Source organism: Sinohyriopsis cumingii, chromosome 11, assembly GCF_028554795.1.
Source record: "Sinohyriopsis cumingii isolate HCF-2022 chromosome 11, ASM2855479v2, whole genome shotgun sequence".
Taxonomy (NCBI): domain Eukaryota; kingdom Metazoa; phylum Mollusca; class Bivalvia; order Unionida; family Unionidae; genus Sinohyriopsis; species Sinohyriopsis cumingii.
In genome coordinates, this window is record NC_142971.1 from 2,526,248 (window position 1) to 2,544,175 (window position 17,928).

A 17,928-nucleotide genomic window follows, 5' to 3' on the forward strand; every position below is an offset into this window, starting at 1 on the left:
TTTATGAAACTTATCGCAATCTTCTACATCCGCGTCCTCACAATAATCTAGAATATCCTCGTTTTTTATTCTCCAGGTTCCCCAAGCCCCATCGGTGATTAAATTTTCTAGCCTACATTGATATTTTTTATCGATATAAAACGAATCCGTTGCAACCCTTACCGCGATATCGGCAAATTTATTTATCATTGATAGCAGATTGATACTCACATAAGCTAGCATCGATGATCTTAAATGAGTATACTGCGCTGACTCTCCATCAAGATAAGTTATCACGGTACCCAACTTCGTTCCATCAATAATAATATTTTCTCTGTTGCAGAATATTCCGCGCGATACTGTATCAGCAATAATAAAATCCACCTCGGCATCATTGATAAATAACCTAGCATGGCGATGTTTATGATCAACTGATCCTCCTTGAGTAAATTTACCAATTATTTTTCTTCCAATATCTTTCGCGTTTTCACAATCCGTGGGTAACCACACTTCAGTTTGTTTTCTATACGATATAATCGCTTCACTTACCGTCAACGATATTAACATCGACGAATCCAGCATATATCTCAACAATACCGTAGGGACCCATCTTCGCTGAGATAAATGCCGACCAAACCAAATATAGCAAATCTTATGCAAATTTTCAGCAAGTTCGAATGAAGTAACATGAGCGAATCCTGTCATGACAAAATCAGGTAACGGTCCGTTAATTGCCACTCTCGTCATTTCGTTGGTGGGATGGCCGAATTTAGCAAAGTAATCCGCACAATCGCCATATCCGAGAAAACTTCCAGGATAGCATGCACTCATATCAACAGAAATCATATCCTCGAAATAGTATTTGGTATTCCATAATCCTCCATGGCCGTATTCGATACAGCTAAGTTGAATATCATTGAGAAATTCATTTCTTGTAGGTTTCCACGAATTTCTTTCTCTCGCAGCATGAGCGGCAACAGACGGAACAGTAAAGCAGTTTGTCAGCAACTGATCTGGATTTGATGAATACTTCTCCGCGATATTTTTCATCGATTCGTGTAATATTTCATCTCGGTAAATATCTCCGCGTGGCAATATAAATTGATCATATCTTTCTTCGCTAGAAAATAACCAAACCGATATTGGATCGGACTTGGTTAATAATTTGATATACCTGAACATTGCATCAGAATTGTCTTTGGATTCTTCCACGGGATAAAATTTAACAACACGATCTCGTGGAAATATCATCACTGACTGAGTCCACGCATGTGAATTATGATCAACGATTTCGATTGGTGTTCCTCGAGACTTATACGGCGACGAATATAATATTTCACCCGATAACGTTTTTACTGTGATAGGAAATTTAAGTTTCTTGCTCAGCGCAGCAACATCATCAATCGATGCACCATCAGTAACCGTCCTTGCCCATAAATTAATTTTATCCAGTCTTAATTGAGTCAGACCAGATCCACGACGAGCGTTTTTCATATGCTCGATAACGCGTTCAGCCACGCAATTTATCATCGGAGATTCTTTCATCGCAGGTAAATTTTTCGCATCAGGATTATTATTCAGCCGATAAATTCCATACACTACAGCACTAGAAGGATAAGCTCTAACGTAATAAGGACCATCAATCCCCAGTAACAATCCCGGATTCGAATTTTTATCAAGAACAACATTTTTCTTACCGCCGCGTACTGGATCTCTTTTATCGCGAATAATCCAAGTATCATCGGGCATTTGTGCAATAAATTTTATTCCGAAAATAAATCGCTCCTCTTTGTGTTCAGATTTTATGTGTTCGATTATCTTCTTTGCTCGCTCCAGATTCATCGTAGCATCAACGAAATTAGTTTTCCAAGTTGACCAGGTATGAATCGCTCCATCATCAAAGAATTCCTTCTTAGCACGATCTACTTCAGGAACAATATATTCTGCCTCATCAAGATCAAATAAATCCATTATTATATTTTAGACAAATGTTTAAATTATAATATGCAATGCAAATGGATAATAGTTGGATCAACAAAGTCATGTGACAAATCCTGCAGAGGTGAATATTGCGGCGCTCATATATACGAAGTTCGACGAGGTAACAAAGGACCACAACGATGCTTAGTTTGCCAAGTTGGCATTCGAGGAAAGACTCGATTGTGTTTTTCTTGTGGTGGAAAGAAATATCGTGAGTTACGAAGATATTATGAAAAGAAATCTTTATCAGTAATTTCTTGTGAAGAAGATTATATTAATCGTTTCAAAGCAAATTATGATTTAGACTTATAAAATATTATATATGGAAATGAAATCAACGATTCCCATGAGTGAATATAAATCACATCCCATCATTGATGGTTACGAAGCATCCAAGGATGGAAATGTCAGACACATCAGAACAAAGAATCTTGTTGGTTTTGTTGATATGAATGGATATCTCAGATTTACAATCAATAAAAATAATATACGAAGAAGCACACATTACTTCGTTCATCGATTTACATTCGAATGTTTTCATGGACTCATCAATGATAATTTGGTTATAGATCATATCGATGGAAATAAACTCAACAACAAACTTTCCAATCTTCGAGCTGTGACTCAAAGTGAAAATTGTTCCTCAGGTAATTCTGGAAGGCATCCGAAATATGCCAAATCAGTTGAGTCGATAAATCTAGAAACAAATGAAAAAATTATATTTGAGTCGATAAATGCTGCTGCAAAGTATTATGAAATTAATGTAATATCGGTGTGGCGAGCAGCGGAGGGAATAATTCACAGAACATTTTCCTACAATCTCGGCGAGTGGATCAGATTCTCTTATGTACCAATAATATTCAATGATGACGAAGATCATTATGACGAAGATCATGATGATGACGACGACGAAGAATAATTAAATACTACAAAATTAATATAATGGACGAAGAAATAATAAACGACATCATTGCAGCGATTGATGATCTGAAGAAAAAGATAAATCTTCCATCGGAGTTAGACACAAATAAAATTCGATCTGAATTTGAAACGATTGTTCAAGGAAAACTTGAATATAAATATACGCTGCCGTCGGAATATAAATTAATAAAGAAAATCCAAATCGCGATATATCAATCACTTGCGACAGTCAGCGATGATCGCATCGAGGATTTTGTTAAATTATCGATGCTAGTAGAAAATGCTAGATTGATTTTATCAGACGCTTATGAATCACGAAAAATTACAAGTTCGCGTGTCAGGCAACTGAAAAAACTTGTCGATGAAAGTAAAATTAGGGAATCATCTATATCCTGAATAATTTCTGCAAAACAAAAAAAAAAGATTAATTTTGAACATTCCCCTGGTTTTTATTTATTTTTTTCGCCTATTTTTCCCACGGATACAGATTTGAAAATCTCACTCACGATTTCACCAAAAGATTGATACTCACAGTTTCCCCGCGTATATCAAGTAAATTTCCTTTCTGATCCGTTAGTTTGAAATTTATTCTTGACAAAAATCGATTATGACATCGCAGGTAAAACGGATTCATTGGTTCCTTGATTATCAAATAACCAGGAGATGCGCTAGGTGAAAATGAATACAATATAAAACCCTGATGGGCTTGATTTGACTCTGACGCATCAACATTGTAACTACCCTCGACAACATCCGCGTGAAGATAAATCGCGATAACTTCCGTTATATTAACGATACCCGGCGAGATATGTCGTCCAAGTTTGGAAGGATCATTATTGTGTTTGAGAATCAATTCCGATTGTATTTTTTTGGTCCATGAAGCATGTAATTTTGGAAATAAATCATCAATGGTATCAGTGACGGATTTTCTCATCGCATCAAAATCAGAATTGGGAAATTTGAAATTTGGCAGTGTTTCCTCGGTTAATTCAAATACTCTCATGAATTTTTGTTTCTCACCCGAGTTCTTGATCAACTCGAATTTGCTAATAGGAAGAACATACTCGGCAATTGATATATCGTCGACTATCGCCCGAATAAACATATCATGATAATATTCAATATCATTCGCAAGTTGATTTAAAATTTTCACGTGCTTTATAATTTCGCTACATGAACCAGATTTATTTAGGATGCATTCATGAAATGATCCGCGCAATAAATTTAATTGTAATTCGTGTTCTTGAATAAACTCGTCGAGGGTTCTTCTTACCAAGATACCGTCTATGGGGGCTATTATCCTGTTAATGTGGGTAGCGTCGAAGATTTTCACATCTGGGGGGATTTTAGGAAGAGGCAGCCATGAGAGAATTCTTTCGTTAATAAAAGTGAAAGCGAACATTACCAGGTTAAATTTGTGATTATTCATAAGATTGATGGCGCTGTGGATCAAAGGTTTGTGTTTGATATCTCCATACCATCCTTCGTCGGTTGTAAAATCTTCCTTTTTTGGTTCCGGTATTTCTGGAAGGGTTTCATCATACCAACCTGGAATAATAACATCCGATTTCTTTGGTTCTGCTAGAGGTGCAACCTCGGGCCAACCTAATACGGTTCTAATCGACGATTGGTAAATATCAACAATATACGGCGATTTTACTTCGATGATCGATGACAATGTTGGATCATGTGAAGATATTTTTATTCCCGGAGTAGCATCGCCGGTTAAATTTGATATTCTAGTGGTAAACTCATTATTCAGCTGATCAATTTCATAACTGCCCGTTGGTATACCAACAACGATCCAATCCGGTGTTCCATCGGGTTTATTCTTATTTGCAAAAACTAGTGAATTATTTGACATCAAATTACCGAATGATTTTGATCTAACATTGGGCCAGCTATTGTAGACGCGTAATTGTGTTAATGCAATTTCGTTGACGCTGATTGGTGTTGAGAAATTAATGCTAAATTCTGGTTTCGTTGAACTTAACGATATTAACGTTGTTGTCGGTGGTGTCGTGTTTGTCACGATCTGGGCTAACTCGGACATTATTAATATTCATTTGTTCAATCTCCGAGTAGATACTAATCATTGAAGAAAATTCTAGATCGGATATAATACCGTCATTAAGACTTTCGGAAAGTAGCGATGATAACTTCGAGTATGCGTCATTGATTTTAGTAAGTTTGTTCTTGTACGAAGATAGTTTCTCACTTGTGCACGATGAGATTTTTTTCGCGATGATATTAAGAACACCCGCGATTGTTGTTGTTGACGAGATTATTATTGTTGCTACGATTGGCGCTATCATTGTTACCGCGGATAGAATTATTCCTGCGCCGACGACCACGGCCGATACCGCGTACACTGCAACATCAATGATAACTAATTTGCGCTGGTATTTATTTATTTTTATCTGATAATCGTCAAGTTGTTTTCGCAACGAATCCTGCCATGATCGCGCCTGATTGTATCGGTAATCCGATGCTGTCATTATTAGTTATTTATTATTCCAAATCAAATGGGAAATATTAAATCTTCATATTTCGGGGGTAGTTCGCATAAATATTCTAAAATTGCAAAAAAATGAATTGGTTTTGTTATAGTTCTATCTGGTGGTTCTAGATTGATTAAAATCGATTCTTTATTTGTTAAGTATGCAATAGTAAAACCAGGATAATATTCATCGTAAAATTTAATATGTGTTTTTATACTAAATCTCATCCTGGAGATAATATATATTCGATATATACCCATAATTGGCGCATGAAGGAAAAACTGATCAACCCCAGGTGTCCATATACCTTTATGTGTATTTACCACAAACGGCACTCTACAGATAACATTATTTGTTACCGCCCAATCCGGTATAGAAATTCGCGATAAATATTCAAGATTTATTGACGATATTTTTGTGTTGATATTGTTAATTTTTGTGGTTGTTTCGATAATTTCTCTACCTAATTGTTTTACGTCAGTGGCGTGACCAGTTTTATCGTCGGATTGGTCAATCTTTGCTATTGTAGCGAGAAGTTTTGTGTTTAAATCTCGAATTTTTTCGTCGTACGTTGATGTATCTAACTTTTGACGCGCTAATTCACGTACCACGTTAATTTCATCGTTGATGGATTTTATTTGTCCTTGCATCACGTTAATCCCCTTGGTAAATTCAGGAACAACAACATTACCGAGTTTAATAATTTCCTCGTTGATTTTTTTGTTGAGATCGTCGATTGATGGTTTCTGACCCATCGAGATATTTACTTCGTTAATTTTGGCAAGAATATTAGTAATTTCCTCGTTGATTTTTTTTATTTTTTTGTTGAGATCGTCGATTGATGTTTTATCGATTTTCTGACTCATCGAGATATTTACTTCGTTAATTTCGGCAAGAATATTAGTAATTTCCTCGTTGATTTTTTTTATTTTCTCGCTGAGATCGTCATGTGATGCTTGATCGGCTTTCTTATTTGATGCGGAGGAAGAATCGCTGGATGTTTTTATATCCTCGTCAAATTTTTTGCTAAATTTAGCTAAAGCATCCTCAAGTTTTTTAAGGTCGTTATTTAGCCTGTTAAGTCTTTTTGTCATTCTGTCCTGAAGATCGTCGTGTAATGCTTTATCGGCCTTCAGGGGTAACTTTGCTATAATATCGGCGATATCAACAACAGATTTTAATACCATCTCCGATTGGCGAGTAAATTGACTAATGTGATCGCGGTATTCGTCTCGCTTGATTATATCAGTTATTTTAACGTTGCTAGTTTGTAATCGCCCTTCTGTATTTTGAAATACAGCAACTTCACCAGGATCAACTTCTGACAGTGATAAAAGATTGTTAATATCACTCTTGGTTGCAAACTTTGATGTATCGATGTCGACTGCTCCCTTTTTTTCTTTTCTGAAGAGAGATCTACCGTAAATGTCAACCATGATATTTATCTACGGTATATTCAAATAAAATTTTGCGATAAGGATTGGATGATTTTGAAATTGCATCAAGGACGTTAATTGACTCTGGACCGCATATTGGTGGATCTGCTAATGTTTGTGTTGGAAGTGTTGAATACCAAACCGGAAGTTTTAGTTTTGACACATATTTGATAAATTCATTTGGCGGTGCTAATCCATATGAGTCGAAGTAAATGATTTCGCGAGGATTAATCGCGTAAGCAACCCAGTGAGTGCCAGGACCGGAATTTTTATCAAGATTTATTATTCCTGTCTCGGTGGGATTTGGTTTATCTGGTAGTTGATCTCGCATAAATACGCCTCTGAAAAATTTTATTTTCTTTTTTTTTGCTTCACTTATTAAATCTAAATTTGAGGCTGGTAGGCTCGACTTAGACCGGATCCGTACGGGGGTCGTCTTAGGTAAAGGCCTGATCCTTGTTGCGGCTGCATCAATTTTGCGAGAAGAGGGAGAAGAGGGAATATTCCTCCCTTTTTTTTGCGATATCTTCCTCCGACGACCTTTTTTCCTAATGCGGTACCTATCCCTCCAAGTGCACCTAATCCTACTGCCTTTGCAATCATGGGGGCCGCCGCAGCTATTAATCCTGGAATAGCGGCGAATAAAGGAAAAATACCACCTACTTTGATCATATCTCTGATTGCACCTATCGAGAGATTCAAGCGAATACCAGTATTTGCTGATCTGGCTCTGGTGAAATGTCCGTGTTGATTTTTAGTTAACGATAGTTTGTTAGGTCCACCGTGAAGTTGATTACTTTTTAAGGTTAAACTTAAACCTCGTCGTGCTGTTGTTGCTGCATGAAGTTTTTTCACCTGACCGGGGGTCAGAGTTACGCTGACGTGATCGTATGGCATATTAATAATCACTTTATCTAAATTTGGAATTTATTACATGTTCTCTACGGGTGCATCGATAACTCTCATTCTACCGCTGATGCCTTCCAGGAACATTGTTCTATCACTGAGAATTACTGCGAATACCTTATATAAATTATTTCCTGTTCGAATTCTAGCTTTGAAATGAATATCGACGACGGATTGCTTTATCAAATCGAGATGTTCCAAGGAAAAGTAATAAATAGGATAAAGTTTATTAAAATCTAGTTGTGATATTTGCAATCCAGTATCGATATTTTGATCGCGACCCATGAAACTTAACAATCGATGATATGCGCGAGCTGTCGAATAATTTTCAAAATTGATGGATATTTCCTCGGATGGCTCCTGTTGGCCATTTACTCTCAGTGACACGTTTGTTGCGCTGATATTATCGAATATCATGTGGCTATATAATTGATGATATCTTCGTGTATGCAAAAAAGCGACAAAGATATGACGTGGCGCAGAGGTACCTTGCTGCGATGCAATGCGCCAAGTAAAATCACCATCAATATCAGTAGTTGTGGAATCTGTTGTTGTTGTTAGCCATGACATGATAGATTTACCACCTTGATTCATAAATGATAATAATTTTTCTTCCACGATTAATGATGGAGTTATCGCTGGCATCCACAAGGTAAATTTTAGTAATTTTACCCTACCTCCATGATTCGTGTGATCATTTACACCTACCACGTTCGTTTGGTAATTGATATCACCTTCTCGCCAAATAGCATCATTACTATCTGCTTTTCTAATAAATGTTACGGTATGCTTTGCTCCGTAAATAACTTTTCTAAAATGCCTGCAAAATCCAAATATATGAGATAACGGAATAGCACAAGAGAATTTTCTACGTATATCCCACAACATGGATTTTCTCGTGGCAAATCCAAGATTATAATCAGAATTAGTGCCAACAGGAAGATCCTGAATAGCTGCGGGGACTGGGGGGGCGGCGCGATCGTTGGGTTGTCTAATATCAAGCGGTCTATTATCGGGACGATCAGAATTATCTTTGGCAAACATCATACCCGGACCAGCTGATCTGGTAAAATCATCCGAGTATCTCGCTAGACCTATTATCGTTGTTGCTAAATCAACATCATTGGTAATTGACTCAATCTCTTTTCCATCAATCATGTAAGTGGCGCTCTTGAATAATGCCATAATACCGTTATTAACAAATCCGACTCTAAAATCTGCTCCATAGAGAGTAACGCCGTCATCTCTAGTAATTTCACCGGTAACTTCGATATATGCCTCAGATGGAAGAAAATATCTTGTTGTATCGTGAACTTGAATTTCCAGGCGATTATCAGTATTTGGTGTAACTGTGTCGTACGAGAAATACTGGAAATCTCGCACTGATGTATCCCTACCTACTGGTTCATCCATGTCAAATACTTCATTTGACACTTGTGAGAACATTTATTATTAATAATATCGTCTAAAACGAAGACCATCGCCTGAAACAAAACTTGTATTTGCTAGATTTGTGTTAGCAACATTCTGAGCTAGATTTGTCTTAGCAACTTCCTGCACTAGATTTGTTATAGCAGCTTCTTGTTCTAGATCATTTATTTTTTTATTTGCCGCATCATTTATAGCCTTACTGACTTCAGGTGGCATTTCGCTGGTAATGGGTAATTTGACGGGTTGTTTTTTACGTACTAAATTTAATATTTTATCTTTGATAGCGTTGAAGCCTTTACTAGCCAAATTACCAATACCAGAAACAGCAGTCTCACCTATCTTTCCTATTGCTTTTAATCCTAGTTGTTTTACCATTGGTCCAATTTTAGGTATTACTCGCGTGACAAGACTTCCAATGATATCGCCAAATCCATTACCGTGAATATATTTGTATACTGGCAATCGAGAGTTTACTATGCGGACCTGATTAGGTCTGCGTTGATGTTTATGAACAATCATATTATTTCAATTGTGTTGATTTAATCGATGAGTTCATCGACAAACTCTTTATAAATGTGAGAATCGATGATACCACCACGGAATAATCGCTGACAAATATCTGATGCTTCATTGACTATCTCACGAGAATTATTTCCTGCTCGCTTTCCTCCGATTAATACTTCGAGGCGAGATACGTCGTTGACAACACTGTCGGGACAAACTGAATATCCTTGTCCTGATTTTTTTTCTGGATCCTCAAATACTTCTCCTGACGAACTAGACGACGACGTCAGTGGTAAATATATTTCTGGTGGAGGTGAAGGAGAACCGCCCCTAAGTGTTTTACCCTCCCCGGGGTCGATTCCCCATCTTGTTGGTTTTTCAGTGGGACCCCTGTAGTTTGACGCTGTTGGTTCCACAGGTGGGGGTCGCCAAGAGGGGAATGCAGAAGGTTCCCTTGGATATAATGTGGGAGAGAGAAGAGGAGAGTGGTGAGGATCAAAGGAAAATGATTCAGGACTATCACTTTTAGGTGGTGAACCTTTATCTTTAGGTGACGAACTTTTACTTTTAGGTGACGAACTTTTACTTTTAGGTGGCGAAATTGTCTTTCTCGCACTCGCAGCTCTATATTGAATAACATCTGATGAAAATTTTCTAAAATTTTCATCATCATATTTTACTGGTTTTTCTATACTACCAAAATACATCATTGCTAGCCAATCAATTTCGTCAATTTTATCAACATCAATATCTTTTCGCAAAAGTAATCTTTTATTTTCCGGAGAATTATCCGCAGCCATCTGAACTGTTGAATCATAGTTGCGAGTTAAATGCAACATGTTTTCATTCAAATAATTTTCAGCAGATATTCTAGGACTAAGAATAAACGAACTACTAGCCGGTGATGGTACATATTCGGGAACAATTATTGGTTCATCACTCTGATCTTTTTTCTTTCTTGATTTTCTTTCTTTTTTCTGTGGTGGAATATCTTCCTTTGGTCTAGCTCCTAATTCCTCTGGTTGAAATATTGGCTCCTGTAGTTGAATATCTTCCTGTGGTGCTGCTTTTCTTCCTCGTGTTTTAGTTTTTTCTTTTCTTTCTTGTTGTTTTCTTTCTTTCTCTTGCTGTTTTCTTTCTTTCTCTTGCTGTTTTCTTTCTTCCGCCATTTGTTTATTATGATCATATCTATCGTCTGCTGCTGCCATAAATCTTCTAAAAGATGGATCCCTTTCACTCGCTTGCGTTTTTCCATCATAAATTCTAAATAACATACTAAACCAACTTTTACGAGTTGGATATCTTCCTCTTCCTATATCAGACAAATAGTCATTTCGAATACTGAACATATCTTCAGCAAGTTGACCAAATTGATCTAAACTATATATCGTAGATAGCGGTTGTGATATTATATTCCATCCCTCATCGGTGAAATTTTCTCTTAAATCATCGATATCAAATTTTCTTTTTTTTACTCCAGGTTTTCTCCCTCTAGGTCTTGCTTCAGTTTTTCCTTTACGACCTACTTTAAAAGCAATTGCAGGTTGTCCACCCTGTTGCGCTGCCGCTGCTGCTATTGCTAATCGATCGGGTAACGTTCGTGATTGCTCCTCAATACCTTTCAACGCACGAAAAATTCCACGTTTTCTGGCTTCCTCATCTTCCTTATCTTTTTCGTCACCATATACAGTTTGTTCAATTGTTTTAGTAACTGGCTTCAACCATTTTGCCGAAGTTTCTAAAATTCCATGTTGCATATCTTCGTAACCACGAACATTTTTCTTAAATAATTGTTTTGTCGGAATAAACTTCTTTAATGCCGCTAATTGCTCTCGCGCTAATCTGGCAGAATGAGGTTCTCCAACTGTGCTAGTTTTCCGGCTCATCTTATTTTCAAAGATATTGTTTTATTGTGAAATAAAATTAATATCCGCAGCCCAAATTTGCAATCACAAATAAATTTTACAATACCCTCCCCAAAAAATGCTGTTTTTTTTTTATGTCTGAAAATGCACTTTGGGTCGGAATTTTGCGGATTAATTTTCGTAGGAGGCGTTATTTTTGAAATCTGAGGCTTCTACGGATAAATGTTTGGTGGGAGGCTTAAATTTATCTGAGCCACCTGGTCTGTAGAACTTCCCTGCTGCTAAGGGGTAGAAGTAATTGACTCTCAAATATTAAAGCATTGGCGAGTAAGAGGAGGAAAGGACACTTTTACTGTTTTAATCACGGTAGATAAGTTAGACTTTGAGAAAGTTTTAGAGGAAGGTTTTTGGCCAAATTTTGTATGGGCAAGAGAATGGTATGACGATTATGGTGATAAGGACACCTAGCAGTACTGGCGTAAATAAATAAAGGAGCAGTAAGTAAAATACATATATTATGGTAAATTGCTATATAATCTTTGCAATACTTGTGTTGAAAATCTATTTTTCGTTAAGTCAACTAATGTCTAGTCATACATTTCGTCTGTTGACGTGGAACGTAAAAGGAGTCATGTACGGGTCACCTTACTTGTATTCTTTGCTAAATGAGGTAGATGTTGCTGTACTTACTGAGCATTGGCTTCTCCCGGAGCAGCTCAATTTCCTAGATAATATACATCCAGATTTTAAATCATTCGCACGCTCTGACAAAAGGCTAGCAGTAAATTTCGAAGAAAGGCTAAGGCATTCGGGGTTCGGGGGAATAGCAATCCTTTATAGGAAATCACTCCGCGTTAATCCCTTGTCGAGCGCTGGCAGTGACAGAGTTTTAGGGATAGACGTAAAATGTAACGATAGACTTAAATATTTTATATTCGGGGCACTTTTGCCATCAACTAATATTCCTATTGCAAGTTACTCGGAAACAATAGAAGAACTAAAGGATCAGTTTGATATTTTCTGCAAAGAAGGCATTCCCGTACTTGCCGGAGACTTCAATGGTCAGCTAAGTTCACTGTTTAGCTCTAAAGCAAATTGTCTAACATCAAACGCTAGAGGCACTATTCTGGAAAAGTTTCTGAGCGATAGACATTTAATATCTGTTAATAGTCAATCCATTTGTGAAGGGCCAGATTTTACTTTTTTCTCAACCGATGGCAAATCAAAATCTTTGATAGACCATATACTATTGCAAAAAAGTAAATTCGATCTAGTGGTTAAGGCAAAAATAATAGATGATCATCCTTTGAACATTTCAGATCATCTTCCTGTAAAAATAGAGTTGGTCACACCTTTAGTACATAATGTAACAATGGCTGACGAGCATATCATTCATTCCATAAATTGGAAGAAAGTCTCAGCAGAACAAATAAATAGATATAAGGAAGCAACACGCAATGAATTGTTAGTGCAAATGCATAAAGCAGAACTAGCGACGAATGTCGATATTGAAATTATTATTCAAGACACCGTAAAGATTTTACATGAAGCAGCTTCTAGGTTTCCCCCCATAAAGAGGTTTTGCCCATACGCTAACCCCTATTGGAAACTATTAAACGTAAAAAAGTTTCACACGGAAATGCGGCTGAAACGCAGGGTATGGATTTCTAATGGTAGGCCAAGACGCTGGGAATATATATCATATGCGAACTATAAGAAAGCGAAGAAATTGTTTGCAAAAGAATTATTGAAAGCTAAAGAAATATACGATAGAGAACAATTTAGTAAGCTTGAAAAGGCTGCAGAGATCGATATTTCTACTTTCTATAAGTTTATACAGAATAAAAGAAATAAACGCGATTACATTCACGAAATCGAATCAAACGGAAAAATTGTACGCGATCACGACTCTATTAGAGAGTTATGGGCAAATCATTTTTCCAGTTCATCACTGCCTGACAATACTTATCTGTACGATGAAAATCATTACCAGATGGTCTTAGCAGAGGTCAGAAAACAAACTAAAGAAACCTATTCACACTTTGATGAAGTTGTTGATAAAATTCCCACTAGAGACGAAATCAGTAGTACAATTAGCTCTCTCAATAAAGATAAAGCATGTGGCCACGACGGTATTGTTGCTGAACATTTACTGTTTGCGGACCCTCCAAGCAGTGTACAATTACTTGAAATTATATTCACAAAAGTGTACGAGGCCGAGAAGTACCCGTGCCACTTTAAACAAGGTTTGGTTATACCAATATTCAAAGGAGGAGGAAAGAACAAATTAGATATGAATAATTACCGCGATATAACTATAATTCCAGTGCTTCAGAAAGTTCTAGAACAAATTATATATAGTAGACTACTTATATTTTCTAAGCAGATTTCTTTTCCAAATCCATTGCAACAGGGTTTTATAAATAATTGCGGTAGTATCACTGCAGCGTTCTGTATCAAAGAATCTATATGCTACTATTTGGATAAAAATACTCCTGTCTATGCTACATTTCTTGATAATGCTAAAGCTTTCAACACAGTTTGGCATAACGGGTTATTCTACAAGTTGTACAGACTTGGCATCAAAGGGAAGACCTGGCGCATCATGAAAGATCCGTTTGAGAGAGTAACAAGCTCTGTTTTATATGCGGGCAAGCTATCCAAACGCTTCGATATTAGAGTAGTGAATGGGAATACCCTAGCGACAATGGGACTTTAATGTTAAAATAGGGGTTTGTACCCTGGCGACAAGGGAAAATTTAACATTAGAGAGAAAAGTTTGTACCCTGGCGACAATGGGAATTTAACATCGGGAATAAATCGTGGGACTGTTGAGCGACAAGGGGAATTTAACATGGGGAATATATTTTGGGACTGTTGAGCGACAAGGGAAAATGGAACAGGGTCGGGACCCTATTTTAATACGGTCCCGACCTGATGAGTCTATGAAAAGGGAACATACGAAAATTGAAATAGGGAGGGGTCTCTATTTTTTTTTTAAGAAAATAAAAAATAAAAAGGGGTAGGCAATGAAAGTCAAGATCTTTTCGAGACCTATGAATGGCTCTGAAAAGGGCCTTTGGTTTTATGTTAATATATCCTTAATATTATATCGTGGATAAACACCCATGTATCTATTTATAGCTATAATCAGCTGAAATTCCTATGAAATCTCACTATCTATTTATACTACAACTTGTGGGTTATTCCTTTGGAAAATCCCACTATCTTTTTATAGCCTCAGCTTGAGTGACGTTCCTGTTTATGAACTCTAATACATATGTATAGCTACAACCTGTGGAAATCCCCAAGTCCATATTTATAGTCTCAAAATTTTCAGCGTCAGTGACGTCACTGTACTGAACACTAGGGGATAAATGGCAACAGTGTTGCAAGTGGCTGACCTGAATACGCGCTACTGTAGGTAGGTAGGTAGAGTGTATTTGATAGGGATAAAGTGAGTTTTATAGGAACAAACAGAGACCAATACACACACACACACACAAACAACGTACGCGCGCAGACATACGCGCACACACACACACACACACACACACCATAAAATGGATAAAATTAGTAACTACTTACAATATCAACTAGTGTGACGATCGTGGATAAATACCTATGTATCTATAATCAGCTGAAATTCCTATTAAATCTCACTATCTATTTATACTACAACTTGTGGGTTATTCCTTTGGAAAATCCCACTATCTTTTTATAGCCTCAGCTTGAGTGATGTTCCTGTTTATGAACTCTAATACATATGTATAGCTACAACCTGTGGAAATCCCCAAGTCCATATTTATAGTCTCAAAATTTCCAGCGTCAGTGACGTCACTGTACTGAACACTAGGGGATAAATGTCAACAGTGTTGCAAGTGGCTGACCTGAATACACGCTACTGTAGGTAGGTAGGTAGAGTGTATCTGATAGGGATAAAATGAGTTTTATAGGGACAAACAGATACCAATACACACACACACACACACACAAACACACACACAACGTACGCGCGCAGACATACGCACGCACACACACACACAAACAGCGGAAAGAGGAAAAAACAAAACCAAACATACTATCCATACAAACGTACGCGAACGCATACAAACCCCAAATATACTATCAACACAACGTCGCTAACGCATAAAAACCCAAATATACTATCCACACAACGTCGCTAACGTGTACAAACCCCAAATATACTATCCACACAACGTCGCTAACGCGTACAAACCCCAAATATACTATCCACACAACGTCGCTAACGCATAAAAATCCCAAATATACTATTCACACAACGTCGCTAACGCATACAAACACCAAATATACTACCCACACTCGGGAGGAAGAAGAAATAAAAACAAATATACGATCTACACAACGTACGCGAACACACACACACACACACACACAGAGGGAAGAGGAAAAACAAACCCCAAATATACTATCAACACAGAAGGGAGATAATACAAACCCCAAATAAACTATCCACATAAACGTACGCGAACGCATACAAACCCCAAATGTACTATCTCCACAAACGTACGCAAACGCATACAAACCCCAAAATATACTATCCATACAAACGTACGCGAACGCATACAAATCCCAAATATACTATCCACACAAACGTACGCGAACGCATACAAACCCCAAATATACTATCCATACAAGCGTACGCGAACGCATACAAACCCCAAATATACTTTCCATACAGACGTACCCGAACGCATACAGTTCCCAAATATACTATCCACACAACGTCGCTAACGCGGTCAAACCCCAAATGTACGATCTACACTCGGAAGGAAGAAGAAAAAACAACCAAATATACGATCTACACAACGTACGCGAATACACACACACACACACAGGGAAGAGGATAAAAACAAACCCCAAATATACTATCCACACAGAAGGGAGATAATACAAACCCCAAATATACTATCTACACATGGAAGAGGAAGAATACAAATCCCATACCTACTATCCACACGGAGGTGAGATGTAAATAAAATAAACCCCATATCTACAATCTACGCAGAGGGAAGAAATAAATAACCCAATATACACTATCCTCAAAGAGGGAAGAGGAAAAAGCCACAATATACTAACCACACAGAGGGAAGAAGAAAACCATTATACACTATCCACACGGAGTGAAGAAATAACCCTTTATATATACTATCAATATGGACTGAAGAAAATAACCCATTATATTCCATCAACACAGTGAAGAAGAAAAAGTTTTTTGAAAGCACCTAAGCCCTCACCTGCAATGACCAACTCTGCCAAGCACCTACACCCCAACCGCACCCCCAACACTACAAAACCCATTTAACCCGTTATTTTATGGCATCATTGTGTGATTTAGGAAACATCAAGACACAAAATGATGGATGAATAGACTGACTATTGTTTACAGACTTGCATGCCTAAAGAGCGTGCGTGAAGGAAAACATCCTTTCATTTCAATTCTAACTAAAACATGTTCCAGAGGGATAGAGGTAGGTGAAAGAGCACAATTTCATAAAGTGTGAGTAAAAAACAAATCACGCCATCCTTATTATAGAATGTCAAGACTAAGAGACACTTACGTTTTCTTTCTGGTCTATTCTCTTTTAGAAGGTAGTATGAAATTTCACATCAGGGCCAACGCATAAGCTCACATTGTCAATTTTTTCCATTTCCATGTCTTTACTGGCACAAGTTCTTCATCATCTTCAATTTCTTCTTCTTCTGAATCCCTCTTCTCTGTTTCGTTTTGTTTCTGTTTCTTCTCTTTGCTCGTAGGGCACTCTGAATCCCAGTGTCCTTTCTCCCGACAGCGATATTAGGTATCTTGACTTTTGTCTCTCTTTCTTAGACGAAGCAGGTATTCTGGAGACAAATACCCATTTACCTTTGCAGATATAGCAAACTTCATTAGCACTTACACACTTTCGTATGACTCTCATCAAATCAACGACCAAAAGAGTAAGTTTTGTTGCCACTTTCGCATGTGAATTATGCTTTCGTATGACTTTTAGCAAATATTTGACCAGCAGGTCGATCTGTGCTGACTCTTCCATCTTCTTGATCGTTTGAGAGTGGAATGAATACTCTGACGCTAAGACACTCTCCCTATATACAGGGACCTGCTGCGTATGAAACCTAGTCAAATGTAATTTTGCAATAAGATGAAAAGATTTCATTGAGAAAGTAAAAGGAAATGATGTACCGTATCGCCTCACACAAAACCTGAAGTGTTAGTTCAAATCCGTGTCAGCGATTTCGAAGACGACATAACTGAGCTTTAATCAATGCTCTCCAATTATGCCACAAAACCACGAGTCCTGATTCACGCCAAAAGAAATTTCGTTCGGTCCATAAAAAATAGTATCACATCTGAGAAACGCA